This window comes from Hyla sarda, chromosome 6, assembly GCF_029499605.1.
Source record: "Hyla sarda isolate aHylSar1 chromosome 6, aHylSar1.hap1, whole genome shotgun sequence".
Taxonomy (NCBI): Eukaryota; Metazoa; Chordata; class Amphibia; order Anura; family Hylidae; genus Hyla; species Hyla sarda.
In genome coordinates, this window is record NC_079194.1 from 24,537,828 (window position 1) to 24,556,951 (window position 19,124).

At 44.5% G+C, this 19,124-nt stretch overlaps 1 protein-coding gene and 1 pseudogene across 1 annotated transcript in view; both read right to left on the reverse strand.

The window, feature by feature from the left end:
• LOC130275405 (putative ferric-chelate reductase 1) overlaps positions 1-19,124 on the reverse strand; it is a 113,733-nt gene that overhangs the window by 72,087 nt on the left and 22,522 nt on the right. The window lies entirely within an intron of this gene.
• Positions 592-663, reverse strand: LOC130277935 (U2 spliceosomal RNA; annotated as a pseudogene).

A 19,124-nucleotide genomic window follows, 5' to 3' on the forward strand; every position in this document is an offset into this window, starting at 1 on the left:
ACCACAAATGCTCCCGGCATTCCCTTGGCGTGTATCTGCCCGCAGAGCCGATAACGGTAGGTACCCTGCCTAAGCAGGAGTACCCGGGGTGTTTGCAGGGAGGTGCGGAACCTAATGGCCACACACCTCCCCTAGACCGCCAGGAGGGACACCCAGAAGAGCTACCACATCCTGACAAATCCTGTGAACACACAACACGCAAAAAGTGACACAGTGAGACAAAAAAAGAAATAAATGAGTGAATGTGCGCAGATATACTGCCCGGACATCCGGCCGGATCTATAAAAGTTTCTCTGATCCTAGCCAGAAGGCCGGGAATCAAGAGGTGAGTGCCACAAGGTGAAGAGATTATGGTGCCCGTGCTTCAACTCAGTGAGTCCATCCTCCCAGTGAGTTTCGGCACCTCGGGGTCACCACTCCCCGAGGCACAAAGTACCTCGGCTCTAGACCCTCTCAGCCTCATGGCGAGACCCGGAGGGAACAGGTCACATCGGGGCAACCGTCAAGCTGATTCCTCAGAACCAGCCCCGGAAAGCCCTGGTACACCTGCATCCTCCATGCAGCACCCATCCCCACCAGCCCCATACCGGCGTAGTGTACCACCGGCATGAAAACTGATAACAGATACTACACTTGATCTTAGCCAAAAGGCCGAGAAGCGATAGACATATATAGGGACAGACAGCACTGTGTGTTGCACAGAAAAGTTTTTTTACAGCAGCGATTCACCTCCCAGTCACATCGTAATATTCGCGTTTTATTTTCGCATATGCGAAACTTCACGTGTGCGAAAATTAGCATATGCGAAAACTAACATATACAATAATTAGCATATGCGAAAATTTGCACGCCAGTCTCACACTGTAGTATTACAGCCTTCTTTACACCACATAAGCTAGAAGCAGAGAGGGGTGATCACTGTGATGTGTACTGTAAAAAAAAAAAAGAATATTCATAATTACGAATATATAGTGCTATATTCGCGAATATTCACGAATTCGCAAATATGCGATATTTGCAAATAAAATTTGAATTGCGAATATTCGCAAGCAACACTACGCAGCAGACAAGGGGCGAGAGTCACAGCGAGAGGCCTGAGCTCCTGGTATCAGCTAGAGGTCGTGTCTCGACCAGCAACCCATCTGCCATCATCGATTGGTTAACACAGTCATCCACTTCAACACAAGTGATATGTGACAACCCCAGTCAACAGTTGGTGAGTTCCTCAGACACAACCCTCAGTTGGCATGGCCCGAGAGCAATCCCTGTCCTCCCATTGCCTTTGTCCTATGCTGTTCACTCCCCCACAGAAGTATCTAATGCTGTGGGTTCAGGTCCACTAGTAACTGAGGACGATCTACTAGAGGACAGTCAGCAGCTACTGCCCAGCGAAGAAGGGGAGGAGACATCCGACACTTCCTCCACTAGGCGGGCAAGTAGTGATGAGGAGGGCGGCGTGGGAGGTGGTGTTGCGAGCGTTCGGGCTCTGGAAGCAGACACTGTCGAGGAACCTGAAGAGGACATCAGTGACGTGCAGACACAACTCGATGATGATGAAGCCAATCGCAATTGGAAGCCGGGTGCAGAAGGGGCTTCATCATCATCAGAAGAGTGTTGCAGATTGCCCATGAGGCAGCAGCGGAGACAGCAAGGTGGTAGCATGGTTGGCAGTCATCATGGTGGCAGAAGTGTAAAGTCTGGAGCCGAACGTGCCCGGGGTAGACCACAGGTTGTTCTTTTCTGTCTAAATCCTCTCTGATGACACCTGTCTCGGGAAACGCCCAGTTTAGAAGCAAATCCCTATAGCAAACCTCTTCTAAACTGGGCGTTTCCCGAGACAGGTGTCATCAGAGAGGATTTAGACAGAAAAGAACAACCTTAACTTCAGAAGCTCATAAGTACTGAAAGGATTAAGATTTTTTTAATAGAAGTAATTTACAAATCTGTTTAACTTTCTGGAGCCAGATGATAGATATAAAAAAGTTTTTTCCTGGAATACCCCTTTAAGGTCTATCCATAGATTTTCAATTATGTTGAGGTCAGGAGATTTTGAAGGCCATGGCAAAACCTACAATTTACGCCTCTTGATGTAATCCCCCATGGATTTCGAGGTGTGTTTAGGATCATTATCCATTTGTAGAAGCCATCCTCTCTTTAACTTCAGCTTTTTCACAGATGGCATCAAGTTATCATCCAAAATTTGATGAAATGTTATTGAATCAATTTTTCCTTCTACTTGTGAGATGTTCCCTCTGCAACTGGCTTCAATACAACCCCAAAGCATGATTGATCCACCTCAATGCTTAACAGTTGGACAGAGGTTCTTTTCATTAAATTCTGTTCCCCTTCTTCTCCAAACGTACCTTTGCTCATTCCGGCCAAAAAGTTAAATTTTAACCTCATCGGTCCACAGGACTTGTTTCCAAAATGCATCAGGCTTGTCTATATGTTCATTTGCTAAGTTCAAACGCAGATTTTTGTGGTGAGGACGTAGAAAAGGTTTTCTTCTGATGACTCTTCCATGAAGACCATATTTGTACAAGTATCTCTTTATAGTGGAATAGTGTACCACAACTCCAGTGTCTGCCAGATTTTTCTGGAGGGATTGTGCAGTCAAACGTGGGTTTTGAATTGTTTTTCTCACAATCCTGCGAGCTGTTCTGTCTGATATTTTTCTTGGTCTTCCAGATCTTGCTTTAACTTTCACTGTTCCTGATGACTGCCATTTCTTAATTACATTCTGAACAGAGGATATTGACATCTGAAAATGTTTTGCTATCTTCTTATAGCCTTCTCCAGCTTTGTGAGCGCCAACTATTTTCAGTTTCAGATTTCTAGACAACTGCTTAGAAGAACCCATGGTGCTGATTGTTGGGGCAAGGTCAGATGAGTCTGGGCATTTAAAACCTTTGAGATTGACATCACCTGGTCTTCCCAGATGATGATTGAGAACAATCCATGACACTGGCAGGTCTCAGCTTTGCAAAGGGGGCAGTGTATGCTATTAATTCTGCAGGGTGCCCAAACTTTTGCAGACGCCATTTTTTTGTTTTCTCTTATTTTGAAAGTGTAAATGATGGAAATAAAATCTAACCTTTGTTGACATATTATAAGAATATCTAATCTGTAATTTGATGCCTTTTTGAGATTTTTCCATCTTTCCTTGGCTTCTTTATGCACATTAATACAAATTTTTACCTGAGGGCAGTATAGTGGCCTAAAACTATATAAGGGGGCAGTATAAGGGCCTACAACTATATTTGGGAGTAGTTTGGGGGCCTTCAACTATACATCGGGCAGTATTGGGGCCTAGAACCACGTATAGTGACAGTATAGGGGCCTACAACTATATATACAGGGGAATACAGGTGGCTACGACTATATATAATCCAGTCCTGTCTTTTGCAATCCCAGAGTCCCAGTTTGTCTCAAGGAATACGGTCAACGTAACCACGTGCTACTCTCTTTGAAGAATCGACACTTCATGGATTTCATGTGGAATTACTCCGGTGTGCCTCCAGAGTGCAGGGAATTGTAGTTGTGCAACAACCGGAGGCACTCTGGTTGGGAAACACTGCTCTAGGAGACCTATTCTATACCAAACACTACATCGCTCTGGTTATCATTTAAGAATTCTTATCTGTGTACAAGAACTGATATGTCTGTGTGACTTTCTATGTTCCTCGGCCTTTCCTAGAAGGCCCTGTATTATGAGCATTATCAAGACCACTAGCGAAACAAACCTAAAATGAACTGTTCACCCCTGTCACTTGCAGTTTCTGTCTAACTAAAGCGAATTTTAGATTAAGGGATAATCAGAAGGAAAAAAAAAAAAGATAAAAGAAATGTAAAACTTTATTCCGGACTTCACGGTACAAAAGGATAGGTACGGAAACACAGGGAGCGGAGTGGAACACACAAGGCGGAAGATGTTCACAGGGGCGCCAACATGTTTCACGCTCTACGGCGCTTCGTCTGGCCCGTGAACGGGCCAGACGAAGCGCCGTAGAGCGTGAAACATGTTGGTGGACTTCCTTCTTACCTCTTTGTTGATAATAACATGTATCATTTTGTGAATGAAAATTCTACTCATTTCCGATTCTGCATTGAAGAAATGAGGAATGTTGATAAATTAATCTTTATAGCAAGACAAGGTGATTATATGGTTAGAGATTACACTGTGCACTTGATGGTCTATGTAATGAGTTCTATATCAGTTTAGGGTGGGGTTGTCTGTATCAGCCAGAAGACAAAACGCGTGCAATGACAATGCAAAGAGGCGCAGAAGCTCACAGCAATTAAAAGTCAAAGGTCATCACAGGTAATTAGATGGAACGTTACAGCTACTTCGATGTTCCCATAGGAATAAATGGAGACTTCAGCAGATGCTCCTCACTGAGCACCGTGGTCCCGTCCCAGATCGCAGGGGGGCCCTAGCTGCAATCAGCTACTTATCCCCAAATCCTGTGGATAGGGGATGAATTAATTTCCGCCGGACATTTTTTTTTTAAATCTTTTTTTTGTCATATGGATTGGTACTAAAAAGTATGGATTATTATTCTATATTTTATTGGGTGTGCACACAGTTTTATTTTTGCATTAAAAGGAAAACTCCGGTAGAAACAAGTGGAAAACAAATGTTTTTAAATCAACTGGTGACAGAAAGTTAAACAGATTTGTAAATTACTTCTATTTAAAAATCTTAATCCTTCCAGTACTTATCAGCTGCTGTATGCTTCTATTTCCATTCTTCTATTTAAAAAATCTTAATCCTTCCAGTATTTATCAGCTGCTGTATGCTCCAGAGAATTCTTTATGTGTGGTCACCTAGTGGTCGTAATGTGAACTGCAAAATACTATGTTAAAGGGGTACTCCTGTGGAAAAAACATTTTTCAAATTACTTCTATTAAAAAAAATCTTGACCCTGACACCTCTGTCCGTGTCAGGAACTATCCAGAGTAGAAGCAAATCCCCATAGCAAACCTCTCCTGCTCTGGACAGTTCCTGACATGGACAGAGGTGTCAGCAGAGAGCACTGTGGTCAGACAGAAAAGAACTACACACATTTCTCTGAAGCATATCTGTAGTATACAGCAGCTGATAAGTACTGGAAAGATTAAGATTTTTTAATAGAAGTAGTTTACAAATCTGTTTAAAGCGTACCTGTCATAGTGCAAAAAAAAAGAAAAAAGTGATATGTTACTCAGGACCCAATCCTGATCATGTGCATATCATGTTTATGTGTCTCGGACCTATATATCCAGACATATAAGCATTTATCTGCTGGTGAGTTACTTTATCATTGTGCAGGCTGGAGGGGGCGTGTCTCTCTGTCTCCCTCACAGGAGCAAGCCTGTGCAGTCAGCCAATCAGTACTCTCTACTCTGTAACCCTTTCCTCTCTGGTTTTATGCTGTATCATGTGTCAGAGGAAGATACTTGGACCTTGCCTGCAGTAATCAGAAGACATTATGGTGAATTCATAACAGGATAAAATGTATAAATATAAGAATAGATCTTTATAAAATTAGTGCAAAGATTTTTTAGATAAAAGTACAGCATTTTTATGAATACATGTTCTATCTGTTTCATCTTCTCCTAGTAAAGCTGGATACAAATCAGCATAGCTGTCACTATGTGTGTCATTCATCTTTCACAGACTCCTGAATGTCTGATCAACTTCTTTGTCATTCAGGAGTCTGAGAAAGCTTTGACTATGTCAGCATGCTGGGAGTTGTAGTTTAGTAACAACTGAAGCTGCAATGTTTGTTAATAACTGTGTTAGAGCAGTGTCGCCTCCAGCTGTTGTAAAACTACAGCTCCCAGCATGTCCACACATCCTTTATCTGTAGTTTTGCATACACAATAGAAATCTCCTATACTGGATACCGGTATGCTTTACGGCCGGTATCCAGTATGCTGTAAAATCTAGACTAGTCTGTCTGGCTTAAAAGACAGAGCTTGAATTTCAGGTGAAAAGTAAAACATTTTTTAACAAGTGTATATTGTGAAATGTCATATTATAATGAGTCCTGCAATATATGAAAAGTTTTTAACAATGACAGTGCACCAGTTGATTTGAAAAAAGAAAGAAAAAAAATTTCCACCAGAGTACACCTTTATCATAGTATTTTGCAGTTCACATTACAACCACTAGGTGACCACATATAAACACACAGGCTGACATTTATCATTGTGTGTAAACCTTTTTTTCCTGTCTACATATGGTGCTATTTTGGCGCTAGTGTCTTTTCTGCGCCTTTTATGCGCCTTTTTTTTATACATTTCTGCTGATTTTGGCAATACGCATAATATGGATGGGTTTTATCAACTGCGCCTTTTATCAACGGCGCAAAAAAGGTGCAGAGCCACCAAAAAGTCTCTAAACTACACCAGCCCAGACTTAGCTCAGTTTTTTAGTGTATGTGAAGAGAGAAATCTCAGAAAATGTGACCTTCACAAAATTTATCAAATGCCCTGTGACCATTTAAAGGGGATATCCAGGAAAAAGACATTTTTTTTATATATCAACTGGCTCCAGAAAGTTAAACAGATTTGTAAATTACTTCTAAAAAAATCTTAATCCTTTCAGTACTTATGAGCTGCTGAAGTTGAGTTCTTTTCTGTCTCTCTGATGACACCTTTTTTTGGGAACTGTCCAGAGCAGAAGCAAATCCCCATAGCAAACCTCTTCTACTCCGTGCAGTTCCTGAGACAAGCAGAGATGTCAGCAGAGAGCACTGTTGCCAGATAGAAAAAAAAACAACTCAACTTCAGCAGTTGATAATTATTGGAAGGATTAAGATTTTTTAATAGAAGTAATTTACAAATCAGTTTAACTTTCTGGCACCAGTTGATATATATACATATATATATATATATATATATATATATATATATATATATATATATATATATAAATATATATATGAATATATATATATATATATATATATATATATATATATATTTATATTTATTTAAAGTTTTTTCCTGGAATACCCCTTTAATAAATTTGGTGCACCTACACAAAAAACAAAATGCTTCACTTACACCTATTCAGAGAAGTAGAATGGTTAGTTCATTAAAACTTAACTTTTAATAATGTATCAAGATAAGATAATTAGTCCTCAAATAAAATAGAAATTAAATCAGGTATAGGTGTAATGGAAGAGGAGCTCAGACAGGTAAATGGGGCTCCAGTACCATCACCTATCACAACAAAATAATCCTACAATGTGCAATCTGTGCAATTGTGCACTAAGAAAGTGTAATCAATCCTGACGTGTTTCTCCCCCTCCAAAAGCAGATAATGTGGAGCAATGCGGGGTTCATCAGGGGATATCAACAGTAGGAAGACATGCATAGAATGATACCACTGGTCAATAGTAGCTGCCAGCTATAATAAGATAGTGACCACTCACTCAGACCCAGTGGTACAGTTCTTATTGTGGAGTAGTTGTCAGGGTAGCCGGAGGATGGCGGCTGGTTCCCGCCTGGCAGCACGGCAGCAGCAGCACTTACATCTACAATGATAAATGCCCCCCATAGGTCGGCGGTAATCATTGTGTTTATCCTTTTTTTCCGTCTAAATTTGGCGCTATTTTGTTGCCTCCCTTGCGCCTTTTCACAAAAAGGCGCAGTTCATAAAACCCGTCCTAAATCAGTGGATTACAACTCAAAATCAGCAGAAATGTGTAAACCAAAATGCGCAAAAAAGGCGAAAAAAAGGACACTTGCGCCAAAATAACACCAAATATAGATGGAGAAAAAAGGGTAAACACAATGATAAATGCTGGCCATAGATTTTTAGACAGCTTTTTTTTGTCTAAAATTGTTGCAGATTTCTTTTACACTGTTTACCGTTTTTTTCGCCCTATAGGACGCACCGGCATATAAGACGCACCCAATTTTAAAGGTGCAAAATCTAGAAAAAAAAGATTCTGAACCCAACAGTGGTCTTCAACCTGCAGACTTCCAGATGTTGCAAAACTACAACTCCCAGCATGCCCGGACAGCCAACGGCTGTCCGGGCATGCTGGGAGTTGTAGTTTTGCAACATCTGGAGGTCCACAGGTTGAAGACCACTGGTATAGGAGGTAATACTCATGTGTTCCCGCCGCTCCGGACCCGTCACCGCTGCCCTGGACGTCGCTTCATCGCTGTCGCCGCGTCCCCGTGGTGTCCCCGACGCTCCGGACGTCTTCTTCCCCGTGATCCACGCTCTCCGTCGCCATCATAACGTCGCCGTCAACACGTCGCTACGCGCGCCGCTCCTATTGGATGACGGGACGACATGATGACGTCAAAGGAGAGCGCCGCCATGCAGGGGATCCCGGCACGGAGCAGACACCGAGGAGGCAGGTAAGGTCCCTCCCGGTGTCCTGTAAGCTGTTCGGGATGCCGCAATTTCACCACAGCGGTCCCGAACAGCCCGACTGAGCAGCCGGGTTAGTGTCACTTTCGCTTCAGACGCGGCAGTCAGCTTTGATCGCCGCGTCTGAAGGGTTAATACAGGGCATCACCGCGATCGGTGATGTCCTGTATTAGCCGCGGGTCCCGGCCATTGATGGCCGCAGGGACCGACCCGATAGGGGTGTATTCGCCGTATAAGACGCACCGACTTTTCCCCCCCAGTTTTGGGGAAGAAAAAGTACGTCTTATACGGCGAAAATTACGGAAATTATTCAGACCATGAAGTAATCTGATTTAGATCACTTTGTGCAGTGGTTACTAATTTATCATGTGCGAATTTTATGCGAAATGTTACCAAAAAGTCGCATGGGCCAGATTTAAAAGAAATCACAGGGCAATTCAACCCTGTCCTATATAACTCTATGCGACACAGTTCTATGGGTATTCATCAATATCCGTGCGCCATTTCATAAATTTGGCGCCCGCCCGCACTTTTTTTTATCTAAAGTGAACACGATGCAAGTATAGATTTAATAAATGCCCCTCATATAGCATAAACAACTTCTAACAGAGTATTGCAAATTCATGTTTTTTTTTGTTTTGTTTCTTAAAGGGGTACTCAGCCCCTAGACATCTTATCCGCTATCCAAATGATAGGGGATAAGATGTCTATTCGCAGGGGTCCCGGCACTGTGGGCCGCCGCGATATTCGTGCTGCACCCGGTGTTCGTTTAGAGCGTTGGGTTTAGAGCCGGAGGTTCGTGACGTCACGGCCAAGCCTCCTCAATGCGACAGCCGCCACGCCCCCTCCCATAGACTTGCATTGAGGGGGCATGGCCGTGACATCACGTGCCTCCGCCCCCCATCGCCAGTCATCGGTCACGGAGCGAAGTTTGCTCCATGCACCGGATGTCTGGAGTGCCGCTGCCAAGAGCAATGGGGTAGATCATCAAAAACTATCTAGTTCTTAGATAATGTAAACCGAGACTACACAGTCTACGACTGCTTCATATATTTTATGGTGACTTATTTGAAAATCTGGCGCATTTTCAGAAATCTGTCGAATCTTAGTTTGTGCCATATATTAGTTGGTTTACATTTATGCCAAAAAATGTGCACTACAAAGTGGCATATTTTTGGCGTATTTAAACCATGCCCCTCTCCAGTTGGATGTGGCCTAAAGGTGTCGGCAATGGGTAAAAACAAGCTTTGAAAATTTGACCCAAACTTACACCAAATTTTTGGCAGGAGTTTTGCTTATTACCCCAAAGTCTCTAAGAAATGTAAGCTATAGAACTGCTGAAATTTGTAAATACAGTTCATTCATAAAGCAGAACTCCGGGATGTAACAACTTACCAACTATCTTAAGGATAGGGAATTAGTGTCAGATCGCGGGTTGGGGTCCAAGAGGTCGGGTCCCTCCGTGATCTGACACTTAAACCCTATCCTGGAACCGGCTCTCTGACACTTATCCCTTAAAGGGGTTCTCCACCATAAGGTGATTTTAGTACGTACCTGGCAGATAGTAATGGACATGCTTAGGAAGGATCTGCGCTTGTCTTGGGGCTAAATGGTTGTGCTTTAAGATTACCATAATACTGTGGCTAGCTTTTTGTGAACTGGTATTTCCTGTTTGAGTTATTCTTTTTTGCCTACAAATCCCATAATTCCATTTTCCTCCCTCCCACACATCAGCCACCCCACCTATTGAAACATAAATGAGCTGCATCTATTCAAAAAACCTGTGGTTTTCAATCAGGGTGCCTACAGCTTTTGCATTAGTTGCAGATTGATCTCTCTCCCACCAAATGATCCCTCCACCCATTGAAGCAGACAGGCTCCCTGTCATCAGCTGATTAGTGATGTCAGATCTCGGCCGCATTGCAACCTGGGTAAAACCTGAGACAACAGTCATTTTGTATGCTGTTAAAAATAAATATTGGGGTGAAAATCACCGAAGAATTGTGAGAAAACCGTCACACACAGGTACAGACACTATATTATGAACTACACTAACTTTACAGACCCTGTAGCATAGTCAAATAAACAAAAATCCTGGAATACCCCTTTAACCCTGAACTGACTCTCTGCATGAAATGAGCCATTATGACCACAGCACAAAGCTCCAGCCAAGAAGCCCCCTCCATATAGCTTTATGGCAGAGCCAGAGATAGCCAAGAGCAGCGATCCAGCTCTCCCATAATGCTGCATGGCGGAGGCGTGTCTGCTGCAGCTTTGTGCTGTTGTCAAAATGGCTCATTTCATGCAGAGAGCCGGGGCGCTGTGCTAGAGATTGTAGGGGTCCCAGCAGTCAGACCCCCCGTGATGGGTTTTCCAAGTGAGCTCCTTCATTATGGTTATTGGCAGGGGTCCCAGCGACTGATTTCATTCTGTAAAACCTAAATAATATTTGAGTACAGTATTAGTGCATTTATTTAATCTTTTACTAATAGATTATTTATTTATTTCATATTTATCAAATTAATCTTTTCTTTAATATATTATTCATGTCATTATTTATCATTATGACATTGTGATATTTTCCACAATAATTTCATACATTTAAAGATTTTTTTTAACACATAAAAATGTCATATTTAATAATAGATGATGTAATATTCCGAGACAATTCCAGCCCAGAGCAAATAGTAATATTACGTATTGCATCAGATACATAACAGAAGACAAACTTTGCTCTGCAGCCCAATAATGAACGTGCATCAGATTACAGTGTTATTTGCATATGACACCTATAAAAATCACCTTCTAATTATACACTGCACTAGTAATGCACTGCTCAAAAAAATAAAGGGAACACTAAGATAACACATCCTAGATCTGAATGAATAAACTAATCGTATGAAATACTTTCGTCTTTACATAGTTGAATGTGCTGACAACAAAATCACCCAAAAATGATCAATGGAAATCAAATGTATCAACCCATGGAGGTCTGGATATGGAGTCACACTCAAAATCACAGTGGAAAACCCCACTACAGGCTGATCCAACTTTATGTAATGTCCTTAATACAACTCACAATGAGGCTCAGTAGTGTGTGTGGCCTCCACGTGCCCGTATGACCTCCCTACAATGCCTGGGCATGATCCTGATGAGGAGGCGGATGGTCTCCTGAGGGATGTCCTCCCAGACCTGGACTAAAGCATCCGCCAACTCCTGGACAGTCTGTGGTGGATGGAGCGAGACGTCCCAGATGTGCTCAATCGGATTCAGGTCTGGGGAACGGGCGGCCAGTCCATAGCATTAATGCCTTCCTCTTACAGGAACTGCTGACACACTCCAGCCACATGAGGTCTAGCATAGTCTTCCATTAGGAGGAACCCAGGGCCAACCGCACCAGCATATGGTCTCACAAGGGGTCTGAGGATCTCATCTCGGTACCTAATGGCAGTCAGGCTACCCTCTGGCAAGCACATGAAGGGCTGTGTGGCCCCCCCAAAGAAATGCCACCCCACACAATTACTGACCCTCCGCCAAACTGGTCATGCTGGAGAATGTTGCAGACAGCAGAACATTCTCCACAGCGTCTCCAGACTCTGTCACGTCTGTCACGACCTCCGTGTGAACCTGCTTTCATCTGTGAAGAGCACAGGGCACCAGTGGTGAATTTACAATCTTGGTGTTCTCTGGCAAATGCCAAATGTCCTGCACGGTATTGGGCTGTAAGCACAACCCCCACCTGTGGACGTCGGGCCCTCATACCACCTTCATGAAGTCTGTTTCTGACCGTTTTAGTGGACACATGCACATTTGTGGCCTGCTGGAGGTCATTTTGCAGGGCTCTGGCAGTGCTCCTCCTGCTCCTCCTTGCACAAAGGCGGAAGTAGCGGTCCTGCTGCTGGGTTGTTGCCCTCCTACGGCCTCCTCCATGTCTTCTGTTGGGGCTGTATACTACAGAGGAAATTCTTTTCTTTTTGGATTTCTCTTCTGTCACGACCACAGTGCTCTTTGCTGACCTCTGCTGTCCATTTTAGGAACTGTCCAGAGCAGCATATGTTTGCTATGGGGATTTTCTCCCCATATGGACAGCAAAGGTCCACAGAGAGCACTGTGGTCGTGAGTCGTGACAGAAGAGAAATCCAAAAAGAAAAGAATTTCCTCTGTAGTCCACAGCCTCTACAATTCTGTTTAACTTTCTGGCACCAATTGATTTAAAAAAAAAAAAAAGTTTTCCATGAGAGTACCCCTTTAAAGGGGTAATCCAGAAATAGAAAAACAAAGCTAATTTCTTCCACAAACAGCTCCACGTCTGTCCCCAGGTTGTGTGTGGTATTACAACTTGGCCCCATTCAATTTAATGGAACGGAGCTGCAGAACCACACCCAACCTGGAGACAGAGAGGGAGCCTTTTTTTGAAAGAAATGAGCTCAGTTTTTCTATTCCTGGAGAACCCCTTTAAGTGTTGCATAAGATATATAACAGAAAGTGGATGAACTTTGTTCCGCTATGTAGTAAAGAACGTGCATCAGATTACAGGATTATTTGCATACAACACCTGTAAAATCACCTGCTAATTATATTTATATAGAGAGAGGCTGCTCGGTGTTTATCTTCTATTTATAACAGGTTACTGCTCATTTTGCATTTCTTTTTTCTGTACTCAGCACGTACAGCGTCCGCGTCTCTTTTATTATTGCAAATTCATCATACGAACTGTCATAAGATCTTCAAGCAAAAATTAATATGCAACAAAGACAACCTAAAGTTCTTAAGTGACCATCGATTGAAAGAATAAAGTTATCCAATACATAGATGCCTGCTTAATTACTCTGTTAACCCCTTAATGACGCAGCAATTTTTTGCGTTTTCATTTTTTCCCCCCCTCGCCTTTTAAAATCCATAACTCTTTCAATTTTCCATAGGGCTTGTTGTTTGTGGGACTGTTTGCCCCTAGTCCTTGATAAAGCCACTGATGTGGTGAAACGTTGGACGGGCTATGTGTCAGTGATTTAAACATTTTTTCCACCACACTCTAAAAACAAAGTTAAATTAGGAAGTGGACTGCGGCCACATTACTTTTTAGTACGGAAATATGTAGCAAGCACAGTCTTGAAAAAGAAATTTTCACAAATTGAGTGTTTCGGTGGAATTGTTTTTAAATCTTCATGAGACATTAATAGTTAATTTTTATAATTTTTGGTGGATGGTAAATTTAGGATTCAGTGGTCACATTAGTGACCAGTTGGTAATATAGAAGAAAAGCCGACGACTCACCAATCTTATGTCTTCCAACTTCTTGATTGGATGAAATACTTACATAACTTCATAGGGAGGGGACATACACAGGGGGGGTACAAAAAGGCGACAAGCTCCGTCGGAGCTTGTCGCCTTTCTGTACCCCCCTGTGTATGTCCCCTCCCTATAAAGTTATGTGAGTATTTCATCCAATAAAGAAGTTGGAAGACATAAGATTGGTGAGTCGCCGTTTTTTCTTCGTCCTTGCCTACACAGTATGGAAGTAGTTTATTTTCTGCCTCTTGGTCCACATGGTGGGACTGTAGATGGGACTTGATGGGCCTGTGTACTTTTTCAGCCGTATGATTAAAATTCCAGGAAAGCTTCTTTAGACCTGATATAAATTAGATGAATCAGATTGGTTCTAAAGCCTTGTCCAAATAGTAGCGCAGATTTTTCCTGAACCAAGGAGCAACCATAGTCATTGAGGCGATACATAGTACAGAAAAAATAGTGGCACTCACCCTTCTGTAGAAATCTACATATCTTTATTGTAAGGGTGCAGGTTCAAAAAATGTGCAGTAGGGAAACATAAAAACAAAGGGAGTGGCTACAGACGTTTCTTCCGTCAACACAAGAAATGTATGTTGACGCAAGAAACGACTGTAGCTACTAGCTATCACTGCCAATGATTTAGGTCTCCCTGTTGCGCATTTTTTGTACCTGCACCCTTACAATATAATACCTTTTACAATAAAGCTATAGAAGGAGATTTAGCAAGCTCCGTAGTAGATATTTTTTGGCATACTTTTCTATACACGCTGCGATTTTTAGATTTTTGCTTATTCCAAAGCACATTTCTGAAATCTGCTCACGTAGTAATTTTTTATTTTATTTTACTTTGCAGTGGTCATGTATTTGTCAAATGCGATAGTTGCTATTTATGATGAAAAAAAGTTGCATCTCAATTTGAAAGTCACATATGTATTCCAGGTCCAACCTGGCTTACAGAAAGTGCCTACGTCTGCAGAAAAGGACATTAAAGGGGTATTCCTGGAAAAAAAAATGTTTTATATATCAACTGGCTCCAGAAAGTTAAACAGATTTGTGTCACGATGCCGGCTGGCAGGTAGTGGATCCTCTGTGCCAGAGAGGGATTGGCGTGGACCGTGCTAGTGGACCGGTTCTAAGCCACTACTGGTTTTCACCAGAGCCCGCCGCAAAGCGGGATGGTCTTGCTGCGGCGGTAGTGACCAGGTCGTATCCACTAGCAACGGCTCACCTCTCTGGCTGCTGAAGATAGGCGCGGTACAAGGGAGTAGGCAGAAGCAAGGTCGGACGTAGCAGAAGGTCGGGGCAGGCAGCAAGGATCGTAGTCAGGGGCAACGGCAGAAGGTCTGGAAACACAGGCTAGGAACACACAAGGAACGCTTTCACTGGCACTAAGGCAACAAGATCCGGCAAGGGAGTGCAAGGGAAGTGAGGTAATATAGGGAAGTGCACAGGTGATTACCCTAATTGGAACCACTGCGCCAATCAGCGGCGCAGTGGCCCTTTAAATCGCAGAGACCCGGCGCGCGCGCGCCCTAGGGAGCGGGGCCGCGCGCGCCGGGACAGAACAGACGGGGAGCGAGTCAGGTAGGGGAGCCGGGGTGCGCATCGCGAGCGGGCGCTACCCGCATCGCGAATCGCATCCCGGCTGGCAGCGGGATCGCAGCGCCCCGGGTCAGAGGACGTGACCGGAGCGCTGCAGCGGAGAGAGAGAAGCGAGCGCTCCGGGGAGGAGCGGGGACCCGGAGCGCTCGGCGTAACAGTACCCCCCCCCTTGGGTCTCCCCCTCTTCTTAGAGCCTGAGAACCTGAGGAGCAGACTTTTGTCTAGGATGTTGTCCTCAGGTTCCCAGGATCTCTCTTCAGGACCACAACCCTCCCAGTCCACTAAAAAAAAATTTTTTCCTCTGACCTTTTTGGCAGCTAAGATTTCCTTGACCGAGAAGACGTCCGAGGAGCCGGAAACAGGAGTGGGAGGAACAGATTTGGGAGAAAAACGGTTGAGGATGAGTGGTTTGAGAAGAGAGACGTGAAAGGCATTAGGGATACGAAGAGAAGGAGGAAGAAGAAGTTTATAAGAGACAGGATTAATTTGACACAAAATTTTGAAAGGACCAAGATAGCGTGGTCCCAACTTGTAGCTAGGGACACGGAAGCGGACATATTTAGCGGAGAGCCATACCTTGTCTCCAGGGGAAAAAACGGGGGGAGCTCTTCTTTTCTTATCCGCGAACCTCTTCATGCGTGAAGAAGCCTGTAAGAGAGAATTTTGGGTCTCTCTCCATATAATGGAAAGGTCACGAGAAATTTCATCCACAGCGGGCAGACCAGAGGGCAAGGGGGTAGGGAGGGGGGGAAGAGGGTGACGGCCGTACACCACGAAAAATGGGGATTTGGAGGAAGATTCAGAGACCCTGAAGTTATACGAGAATTCGGCCCATGGAAGGAGATCTGCCCAGTCATCCTGGCGGGAGGAAACAAAATGTCGCAAATAATCACCCAAGATCTGGTTAATTCTTTCTACTTGTCCATTGGACTGGGGATGATATGCAGAGGAAAAATTTAATTTAATCTTGAGTTGTTTACAGAGAGCCCTCCAGAATTTAGACACGAATTGGACACCTCTATCCGAGACAATCTGCGTAGGCAACCCGTGAAGACGAAAAATGTGTACAAAAAATTGTTTAGCCAACTGAGGCGCAGAAGGAAGACCAGGAAGAGGGATGAAATGTGCCATTTTGGAGAATCGATCAACGACCACCCAAATAACAGTGTTGCCACGGGAAGGGGGTAAATCAGTAATAAAATCCATACCAATCAGAGACCAAGGCTGTTCGGGGACAGGCAGAGGATGAAGAAAACCAGCGGGCTTCTGGCGAGGAGTCTTATCCCGGGCACAGATAGTGCAGGCTCGCACAAAGTCCCCAACATCCGTCTCCAGAGTCGGCCACCAATAGAAGCGGGAGATGAGTTGCACAGATTTCTTGATGCCCGCATGACCTGCGAGATGGGAGGAGTGACCCCATTTGAGGATTCCGAGGCGTTGGCGTGGAGAAACAAAGGTCTTTCCTGGAGGAGTCTGCCTGATGGAGGCAGGAGAAGTGGAGATCAGGCAGTCAGGTGGAATGATGTGTTGCGGAGGGAGATCAACTTCTGAGGCATCCGAGGAACGAGAGAGAGCATCGGCCCTAATGTTCTTATCGGCAGGACGAAAGTGAATCTCAAAATTAAATCGGGCAAAGAACAGAGACCACCGGGCCTGGCGAGGATTCAGCCGTTGGGCAGACTGGAGGTAGGAGAGGTTCTTGTGGTCGGTGTAGATAATAACAGGAAATCTTGATCCCTCCAGCAGATGCCTCCATTCCTCAAGTGCTAATTTAATGGCTAGAAGCTCTCGATCCCCGATGGAGTAGTTCCTCTCCGCTGGAGAGAAGGTCCTAGAGAAAAAACCACAAGTGACAGCATGCCCGGAAGAATTTTTTTGTAGAAGAACAGCTCCAGCTCCCACTGAGGAGGCATCAACCTCCAATAGGAAGGGTTTGGAAGGGTCAGGTCTGGAGAGCACGGGAGCCGAAGAAAAGGCAGACTTGAGTCGTTTAAAGGCGTCTTCTGCTTGAGGAGGCCAGGACTTGGGATCAGCATTTTTTTTGGTTAAAGCCACGATAGGAGCCACAATGGTAGAAAAATGTGGAATAAATTGCCTGTAATAATTGGCGAACCCCAAAAAGCGTTGGATAGCACGGAGTCCGGAGGGGCGTGGCCAATCTAAGACGGCAGAGAGTTTGTCTGGATCCATCTGTAGTCCCTGGCCAGAGACCAAATATCCTAGAAAAGGAAGAGATTGGCATTCAAACAGACATTTCTCAATTTTGGCATAGAGTTGGTTGTCACGAAGTCTCTGAAGAACCATACGGACATGCTGGCGGTGTTCTTCTAGATTGGCAGAAAAAATTAGGATATCGTCCAGATATACAACAACACAGGAGTATAACAGATCACGAAAAATTTCATTGACAAAGTCTTGGAAGACGGCAGGGGCATTGCACAGTCCAAAGGGCATGACCAGATACTCAAAGTGTCCATCTCTGGTGTTAAATGCCGTTTTCCACTCGTCCCCCTCTCTGATGCGGATGAGGTTATAGGCGCCTCTTAAGTCCAATTTAGTGAAGATGTGGGCACCTTGGAGGCGATCAAAGAGTTCAGAGATGAGGGGTAAGGGGTAGCGGTTCTTAACCGTGATTTTATTAAGACCGCGGTAGTCAATGCAAGGACGTAGGGAGCCATCTTTTTTGGACACAAAGAAAAATCCGGCTCCGGCAGGAGAGGAGGATTTACGGATAAAGCCCTTTTTTAGATTCTCCTGGACGTATTCGGACATGGCAAGAGTCTCTGGGGCAGAGAGAGGATAAATTCTGCCCCGGGGTGGAGTAGTGCCCGGGAGGAGGTCGATAGGGCAATCATAAGGCCTGTGAGGAGGTAGAGTCTCAGCTTGTCTTTTGCAGAAAACATCCGCGAAGTCCATATAGGCCTTAGGGAGACCGGTTACTGGAGGAACCACAGAGTTACGGCAAGGGTTACTGGGAACCGGTTTTAGACAGTTCTTGGAACAAGAGGACCCCCAACTCTTGATCTCCCCAGTGGACCAATCCAGGGTTGGGGAATGAAGTTGAAGCCAGGGAAGTCCAAGGAGAATTTCCGAGGTGCAATTGGGGAGGACCAAAAGTTCAATCCTCTCATGATGAGATCCGATGCTCATAAGAAGGGGCTCCGTGCGGAAACGTATGGTACAGTCCAATCTTTCATTATTTACACAATTGATGTAGAGGGGTCTGGCGAGACTGGTCACCGGGATGTTGAACCTGTTGACGAGAGAGGCCAAAATAAAATTTCCTGCAGATCCAGAGTCCAAGAAGGCCACTGTAGAGAAGGAGAAGGCAGAGGCAGACATCCGCACCGGCACAGTAAGACGTGGAGAAGCAGAGTAGACATCAAGGACTGTCTCGCCTTTGTGCGGAGTCAGCGTACGTCTTTCCAGGCGGGGAGGACGGATAGGACAATCCCTCAGGAAGTGTTCGGTACTAGCACAGTACAGGCAGAGGTTCTCCATACGGCGTCGTGTCCTCTCTTGAGGTGTCAGGCGAGACCGGTCGACCTGCATAGCCTCCACGGCGGGAGGCACAGGAACAGATTGCAGGGGACCAGAGGAGAGAGGAGCCGAGGAGACGAAACGCCTCGTGCGAACAGAGTCCATATCTTGGCGGAGTTCCTGACGCCTTTCAGAAAAACGCATGTCAATGCGAGTGGCTAGGTGAATAAGTTCATGTAGATTAGCAGGAATTTCTCGTGCGGCCAGAACATCTTTAATGTTGCTGGATAGGCCTTTTTTGAAGGTCGCGCAGAGGGCCTCATTATTCCAGGACAATTCTGAAGCAAGTGTACGGAATTGTACGGCATACTCGCCA